Below are 9,941 nucleotides of genomic sequence, written 5' to 3' on the forward strand. Positions count from 1 at the left end.
TTATTATTATAGGTTCGAACACGAGGAAAGAGAAGTACTTATCTAACTGTGCTGAAAACAGCTTGTGAAATTTCTTGAAGAAGATATCTCAATAGAGGAGTAATTCTAACAAGCCAGCAAACACATGCGTGAAGATATTTTCTTTGGAAAAAAAAAAAAAAAACTCATGTATCTAGTATCACCAATCACTTTACTTTAGACATTGAAGTACATTGTAGCTGAGAAAAAGGGTGGGAGTAATTTTTTTCATTTATTTTGCCTTAGCAAAACAATAGGATTGAAGCTGTAATCATTTTAAATTTCTGTCGATTGAAAGATACAAATTGTGAAGGCCTGTAGTAGAAGAGAATAATCAGCCGTCATATAATTATTGTTCTGGTCACAAAATGTCCTAACCAAATCTAAGTTCAAATAAGCTACTTCGACAATGTGGAAAGCAAATGTCCAATGGTTTATAGGAAACAAGTACCATCAAATTCAATAACACGATAGTAATGGTTTCCTCTAAATTCGTGTGACTTTATTCTTTTTAATTTTCACACGTATCGTGTTAGATATAGTATATGACTTTATATTCCACCATAAGTTAGAAAGGACACCCCACTAGATCCCTGTAACTATTGAATATTCGAAGTTTAATTCAGAAATCTGAATTATTCGTTTACTAATTACTTTATAACTATCCGAGATCTGAATGACGATAATCATGCATAGGGATATAACAGAACTGATTAGCAAGGAGGAGAAATATTCACTGTACTTACTCTATTGAGAAAGAAATTTTGTTCTTCACTAAAACTTGAATTGGTTGCTACACAGTAAATAATCATGGTTGGAAAATTTATATGTTGTTTATTTTATGCTACTAGCATCAGGAGCAAATTTATTGTGCCTTACCAATTGAGTCAATTAAACAACCGCAGGATTTAACATAATTAATTTCAAAGGGGTTTCCCTATGATTCAATTCAGACTAGTGATACCATTAGCAAAATAGATAAAAATTCAGAAATGAGTTTGAAGTTAATGACTACTTTTACCTAATCTATACATTAATTCTCAGAACCTTCGCAATCTTTGTAAGAATGATTTAAAAAAAAAAAAATTCAGACAAAATGATGAACAAACTGATTCAGAACATTGCTAAGCAGGACAGGAGTCCCTCCTCTGCCTGGGGATGCTCTTGAGATGTAGGGGGCTGACTGCCTGAAGACGAAAGCTGCAAGGAAGAAGGAAGCGATAGGAGATTCTTCCAATTTCCTGTTTTTCCTTATTCAGTGGAAGGAGAATAAGTAGATGCCCCATTTTCATTCTCCTTGTGAGAAGCAATCACCATAAGCACGATCACCCCATGCTCAATCCCCAGGTGCATAATCACCATGCAAAAAATCCTCCCACTACCAAGCCACTTAATCTAGGTCTCCGTCTGCACAACCATCTCAGTCTCGTTCACAATGAAAAAGGACGTCCCGAGATTCTTACTCGTCTCCCTTTGGGTGCAAGAATTCTTGTAGTTATACTTCTCATTTTCATGAGATAGGAAGTTGCAGTTCGCTCAGACAATCTTCCCATGAGGCAGGAAGGCTCACACTTCCAAGTCTCTTTCAGAGTGGTGATTGCAGATTCCCTGATGATAACACGAGTCTGACAAACATTGTGTCTCCCTAACTTGTTCCCTGAAAACGTGCTCACGATTTCCCTGATTATGATCACTGATATTAAATGTGTTCAATAAACACTCAATTACAAAATCTCCTTGGTCTAGCTCCCTCCATTCCATGGAATAAAGAGATAATCGTAGTGTCCAACTCACGATATCCGTCGGGAATGATCAGTAGAGACTGGTCTGCCAAGCAATGCACCTTTCCTTCTAAGAAGTTTTTCTCCCATCGAGACCAGACTGCCTAAGAGAAGGCATCTATTCCTCAGACCCCTTACATGAAGGCATTGAAAGCGATAGAGATGACTCCTTATTCCTCTAAACAGAGGTGGTAAGTTTCATCTCCTTATGCTTCAGGGTCAGATACAGTGGATCCGGGAAATCTTCCAAGAAAGAATGTTTCAGTCCCCTTAGTTCCTCTTCTGGTTCTGATCGGGCAACTTCTAACTTCTGATCCATGCGAAACAACGTCAGGACGAAGCAAAAACCTACTTCCGAGGAGAGGAAAGCCTGAAAACTTTCTGCTTCTGAAAGGTCACCATCTGTGGAGGATGATCACTTGTCACAAGTGTCTGCAGAGCATGACTCCGTTAAGAAGATAAGTCATGCTTTGGATGCTCAGATTGATGACTACCTTCTTGGTTCAGTCATAGGTCCCAATTGGTCCTACGCCAAGCTGGTGCAGATCTATTCTTTCAGCATAGATCCCTCTATCATGAGAATGATCTCGTCCACTACAAATCACGTTCCTCTGCTGGCAAAGACAGATAACCCTGAGATGGAAATAACCTTCCTCAAGGTCTTGGCAATAATTCACGAATTAATAAGCTCGGTAAGGTGTCATCTGAGCCCATAGAAGGAGCTCTGATATTTATTAACCTGCACTACGGTGCTCTGCAAGGTTCCCATTCAAACCTCAAACAACCTTGGACCAGACTAGCAAGGGTAGCTCGGAATAAGGACAAAAAGAATTCTCTTTGTTCTAGTCAGTTCAGCAAATCTCTTCCTTCAGCACTTTCTTCCAAACAGCGGAAATTCTATGTCCCGAAAGATGTTCAACCTTTAGAATTAGTCTTCTGTCTTGACAATCAAAAACTATGCCAAAATCTTGCATTGTTTCAAAAGAAATCAAAGCTTGAGCGGGAAATGCTACTTCTTGAAGGACCAAAAATGGCACTTGACACTTCTTCTCTAACAATTCAATGTTTAAATCTATGGCTCCTACATTGTTAACCTGATTGCCAGTTATTCCCTGAACTAAGGTATCTTCACTCCTAATTGCGGAAATAGGTATATTCAAATAATCAGTCAAGGTATGGAGCCCTATGAGATTTACATTACTTCCTGAATCTAACAAACAAAGACATTCTTTACATTCTGTCTTGATATTTATTTTAGGTAATGATTACTGTCGGGAGGATAAATATGTGCTGGCAACGTAGATGTACCTCCACTACCTGCAACATCCTTCCATTCTTTGGTTTCCCTATTTCCTGGACTCGTTTCCTGCTCTTCTAGTCACTTTCTGTTACCTTGTGTTTCTTCTGAGTAATTATTAGGGTTTAAGTTATCCTTTCTTGTGCCTGAGGAGTACTGTCTGAGGGTTTGTTATATTTCTTACCTTGGTACCAACATTCTTGGTCTGTGTGACCTCCTTTTTGACAATACTGCCAATACCTATTTTTTGGTCTAGCTCCCTTATGATGATAATTTCCACTACATTATAATATCCTTTGCTTTGTTCATTTGACTTGTAAGGGGGCTGGTTATAATGATACTTTTTATGGTAATGTTTATTCTTACCGTACTCGTTATTTTTATCTTCCCTGTAATTTTGATACCTCCTTTGTTTGGTATTCGCCGAAAAAGTGACCTCGTCAATTTGGGTCTCGTTTTTCTGTATAACCTCCTAAATTTGGCTCAAAGTTTTTGTGAGGTTCTGGGCAGGATCTAACTTCAGGTCTTTAAAAGCCTTCCTTTCTTATTCCCCAAAGGCTTCATACAAATTACACTAGGCCACATAAGTCAGAATTTCATGTAAATCTACCAGTTTGTTATTATCCTCACTAAACTTGGTTCTGTCTCCTACCGTGATTGTGGGTAATGACAAAATGTGTTCCCTAACTACTCCTAAATGATTGTGAACCTGGGTATACAAACTGGGCATGGAATCACCTTCAAATTTAGCTGTGGTAAACCTATACAATTTCAACAACCGATCGGTCTCCTTGGCCGATCGCCACAATAATCTGCATTCCTCCTTGAACTCGTTGAAAGTTGTAATGTTTTCAAAAGCATTACTGTTTAATGTAGGGTGAGCATCCCCTACATCTACGGTGACTAACAACATGGCGTGTTTGATTTTTACTACTTAATCAGTTATTTTAAAACTAGCGATCCTATTCTCTGTATCCGCTAACCACTTATCTACACTTTATTTCTCTAATCTTTGTTTGTCGAAATTATTCCTACCTACAATTGCACAAAACCTTGTGGTTTGTGTGATCAGCCCAGCGGAATTCATATCGGTGATATTTGCTCTTAAAGGACTTGAACTTCAGTTACTCATATTAGTATTTCTGTTCAAATTTTGACGTCTTCCTACACTAGCCCTTCGCGACCGTCTGTCTGCAGTTAATCTCAAGCCGTACTGGTATTGTGTGAGTCTTTGGACAATATTATCAAGACTCATAGCCCACTTTGAAAAAAGGAAAATTAAAACGCACTAAAATTTTTCTTACGAGACAAATACCCTAACTTCCTATTCTATAGAGTCATTATTAATTATACAAAACAAGAGAGCGAACGAAAGCATGCAAACTACTCACATATCCATTGGTTCAGAAACTCCTTTTGTTTCCCTCTATTTTCTTGAGATTATGTTTCGAAATTCTTCGACACTTAAAATGCAACACGTATAAAGGTTCAACACATATCTGAAATACATCCAGTATTAGTTCAAACACTTAATATCACTCGGCAAAGTATCCCTTAACGCTGCCACCATTTGTGATGATTCCTTTAGTTCTTCTTGTAATAAAGCTTCTCAATATATCTGGTATTTTTACCTTTACTTACTACTTCTTAATTGTATTTTAATCCGTTCTTGTTTAATACTTGATGATTCTCTCAAGAGATAACATCAGAAAAGTTACGTGGGTGAGGGATACTAGTAGCCAAGTTTTTCCTTTACTAGACATAAAAAGGTTGAACAGTCACTTACAAAGCAGTTATAAAAAGAATGGATTTTACATAAATCTGTAGCATTGAATTCAGAAGTCTTAACACTGGCTGAAGAGTTAGATGTTTCTTGTTTAATTGGGCCTATACGTCAATCGTAGGCCTTCTACTGTCGCTGAAATATGAGCCTTCGTCAGGTGTTTGGAAGGCTGGCGTAATGTTCTAGTCACCGCGGTCACTCTGGGACGTCATGCCAAGCACACAAACAGTCTAACAGGTGCGGGCTTAATGTTCTGTTCGTCGTCCTTCGTTTTAAGGGATAAAAGGGTTCCCATTAATTCCTCGGCTGATAAACGGTCCTGAATATACACCACCCTTCAGTTGATGTATGTGCAGCTACAACTCGTTGTTCACCTCGAGTCCGGTTAGTTAAAGTAGGTCCTTAGACCTGGTATACTAAGTGACTTTTGTGGAAGGAGAGAGAGAGATCCCCTCTCACTGTTGCTTACATATCGTCGTCCTGGGCGTGTCAAGCTATTCTTAATCACGTGACTATTTGCTCGGTTTTAGCACCTCCTTTCCTGGGCCCCATGAGTCATTCAAGAAGGGAACATGACGTCGGGAGATGTTTATGGGAAGTATCCCTGCCCAACTTCTCGTTCACGCTTCTGTCTCTCTACAATTCTTTCTATATCTTTACAATTACTACTAACTGCATTTTTTCTCTCTATTTCTTATAAACTAATAAATCTCATGAATAAAGGCATCAATGATATACATACACATTTTGGATATGAAATTTATCCAAAAATAATCATTTGTCTGACATATATATATATATATATATATATATATATATATATATATATATATATATATATATATATATATATATATACATATATATATATGCATATATATACATATGTATATACATACACGTATATATATATATATATATATATATATATATATATATATATATATATATATATATATATATATATATATATATATATATGTATATATATATATATATATATGTGTGTGTGTGTATATATATATATATATATAGAGAGAGAGAGAGAGAGAGAGAGAATATATATACATATATATATATATATATATATATATATATATATATATATATATATATATTGTATTTATATATATATATATATACATATATATACATATATATATATATATATATATATATATATATATATATATATATATATATATATATATACTGTCTATATATGTATATATATGCATATATATATGCATATATATATATATATATATATATATATATATATATATATATATATATATATATATATATATATATGTATGTATATATATATATATATATATATATATATATATATATATATATATATATATGCTCATAGATGTATATGTATATATATAAATGTACACACACACACACACACACACACATATATATATATATATATATATATATATATATATATATATATATATATATATATATATATATATGTGTGTGTGTGTGTGTGTGTGTGTGTATGTATATATATATATATATATATATATATATATATATATATATATATATATATATATATATATATATATATATATATATATATATATATACATTATGTGTGTATACATATATATATATATATATATATATATATATATATATATATATATATATATATATATATATATACATATGCATGTGTAGAAATCACGAAAGCTGACACGTGATGAATATAAAATGTATTATAGCAACGAAAGGAAAAATGAAAGGACTTGATGTGAGTTGGTACTCTCATCCACTCAGGACATTATCAAGCTCAACAATGAGAATACATATACAAAGACATCGTATTTATACAGGAGAAGGGGATCCAACAGCTGTCAGTTTCTTAATAATTTCGGAGAAGTCAGATTTTAGATAAAAGGATAATACTGGATTAACGGAAAACAAACCTGGACTTAGATTCAAATTTCTTCTTTGAGTATAGGAGATTGAATAGGATTCAACAATATTCCTTTGGAAATAGTCATTTACATGGATTACGTTTTCCGCCTTTGACCATCCAATTCTGTGACTTAACTCTAACCAGTGGGAGACCAAGGCATTATTAAGAGAACCCCTGGAAACGGCTACCTAATGTTGTTTTAATCTGACTGGGATACTTTTGGATTTTTGGCCGACACAGAATAAGTTACACTCTGAACAAGGAATGCTATATATTACATTATTATAATTTCCAGAACTATTCTTAATTAATATGTTTTTTAATGTACAATTATATTTAAACACTATATCAATGTCTAGTTTTTTTCAAAAGTGGTATAACATCTAAAAAACAAACATGAAATGGTAAACAAAACATATTATTAATTGTTTCCTTCCTCTCTAATTGGACACTATAAAATGTTTTCTTAGCCTTATTCATACATTTTTCTGAGAAATATTTGGGATAGCAAAGATCTGTTGCAATTTTTTTTTATTTTAGTGAACTCGTCATCAATGTAATCTGGGCTACAAATTCTAAATGCACTAAGGTACATGGAGAAAAAAACTGAATGTTTTATATTTTAAGAGTGAACGGAGTAGAAATGTACATATGAAAAATTGTGTGTAGGCTTTCTATATATGGAAAACTTAAATTTATCTGTTTCTCTAACTTTTAAAACGTCTAAAAATGGGATACGGTTATTTTCTTCATTTTCTATAGTAAATTTTATAGATGGTACTAACGAATTAATGATAGAAACAAAACTCTCAAGATTAAAATTTTCTTCTGAAATACCTAAAACATCATCAACATATTGATACCAAACAATTTGGGAACACCACACTGAAGGAATTAACCTAGATTAAAAAAACTCCATATATATGTTGGATAAAAGTGGGGACAAAGGATTACCCATAGCCATGCCAAAAACTTGTTCATAGTAATCTCCATTAAAACTAAATTTACACTTTTTAATGCACAAACAAATGAGTTCAATAATAGTATGGGTTTATAAAGGTAAATCATAAGCATCTAAAATACTCGACAGGAAATACAATAAGTCATCAATGGCACTTTGGTAAACAATGAAGTTACATCAAAATTTACTAATCTATGTCTAGACGTAAGGTTAACTTTTTGTAATTTTTCGCAAAGATCAACAGAATTTTTTATATGAGAGGTTGAAATAGATCCTAAGATTGGTGAAAGTAATTTGACTAAATATTTGGATAATTTATAGTTAATAGAACCAACCTATAGCACTGATAATTGGTCTGATTGGATATCCTGTTTTATGGGTTTTAATTAAACCATATAAATAAGGCAAAGACGGACCAGTAGAGATAAAGGCATAAATTAGGGATTTTTCTTGTTTTAAGATAGATTTTAAGTTTTTATTAAAATCTTTGATGACATCGTCTAAGGGATTAACTCTTAATTTTATGTAAGTGGAAACATCCGATAAAAGTACATACATCTTTTCTAAAAGGGTAGTTTTGTTCATAATAACTAATATATTAGCTTTGTCTGCTTTTGTAATATGCAATTCACAGTCATTTTTCAAGGATTTTAAGGCTGTTAAAAAACGTTTAGGGAAATTACAGGTGTTTGCATATCCCATCACAGAATAAATAAGCCTTTTAGCAATGTTGATGTTACACTGGGGAATGTTCTTAGTTTTTTCCAATTTTACAAAGGCAGAGGCAATATCAACACTATTAGGTTTTTTATTTACTGCGAATGATAAACCATGCCCCAAAGCCATTTTTACTTCACTTGATACAGGTTTATCTGACAAATTTATAACACAATTATCTTGAAAATTCTTGTTCCAATCACTTGCCTGTATTAGTCTATTCAATTTATTTTCCAAATGAACACTTAAAACTTGTAATTTCTCTCTAAGTCGGGAGTAGATAACGTTCAATAAGGGTGTGCTCCAGTCAAGAGGAACATACCGCATAAAATCATATTTAGTCTTGCGTAAATGCTTGAATAAATAAAGTTCTGACCTTCTTGTAGTTTCCAGGTGTATCTTCAGGGATAGAACACTAAAATCACTAAATGGGTGGTCGATATCTTTTCTTAGTCGAGCTGGGAGTAACGTTTTGGAGATCACATGTTCCTCTAAACAACGATGCAGAAATTTTCGTCGGAGTCTATTAGAATGGGCTTTCACCAGGGAGTTTTGAAAGTCCTTTAAGAGATAAGATAGGAACAGGAAAACGAGGCAAAAGTTACGCGTGGCGTCCATTATGTGTAGAAAATCACAAAAGCTGACATGTGATGAATATAAAATGTATTATAGCCACAAAAGGAAAAATGAAAAGACTTGATTGGAGTTAGTACTTTCATCCACTCAGAACATTATCAAAATTAACAATGAGAATACATATACAAAGACATCGTATTTATACAAGAGAAGGGGATTCAACAGCTGTCAGTTTCTTAATAATTCCGGAGAAGTCAGATTTTAGATAAAAGGATAATACTGGATTAATGGAAAACAGACCTGGGATTAGATTCAAATTTCTACCTTGAGTACAGGAGATTAAAAAGGATTCAACAATATTCCTTTGGAAATAGTCATTTACATGGATTACTTTTTCCGGCTTTGACCATCCAATTCTGTGACTCGACTCTAACCAGTGGGAGGCCAAGGCACTATTAAGAGAACCCCTGGAGACGGCCACCTGATGCTGTTTTAATCTAACTGGGATACTTTTGGATGTTTGGCCGACATAGAATAAGTTACACTCTGAACTAGGAATGCTATATATTACATTATTATCATTTCCAGAACTATTCCTAATTAGTATGTTTTTAATGTACAATTATATTTAAACACTATATCAATGTCTAGTTTTTCAAAAGAGGTATAACATCTAAGAAACAAACATGAAATGGCAGAGGCTCCAATAGGGAAAAATAGCCAAGTGAGGAAAGGAAATAGATAAATGATGAAAATAAATAAACAATATATCATTCTAAGAACAGTAACAGCATCAAACAAATATGTCCTATATAAACTATTAACAACGTCAAAAACAGATATGTCATATATAAACTATAAAAAGA

Source organism: Palaemon carinicauda, chromosome 31, assembly GCF_036898095.1.
Source record: "Palaemon carinicauda isolate YSFRI2023 chromosome 31, ASM3689809v2, whole genome shotgun sequence".
In the NCBI taxonomy this organism is placed as follows: Eukaryota; Metazoa; Arthropoda; class Malacostraca; order Decapoda; family Palaemonidae; genus Palaemon; species Palaemon carinicauda.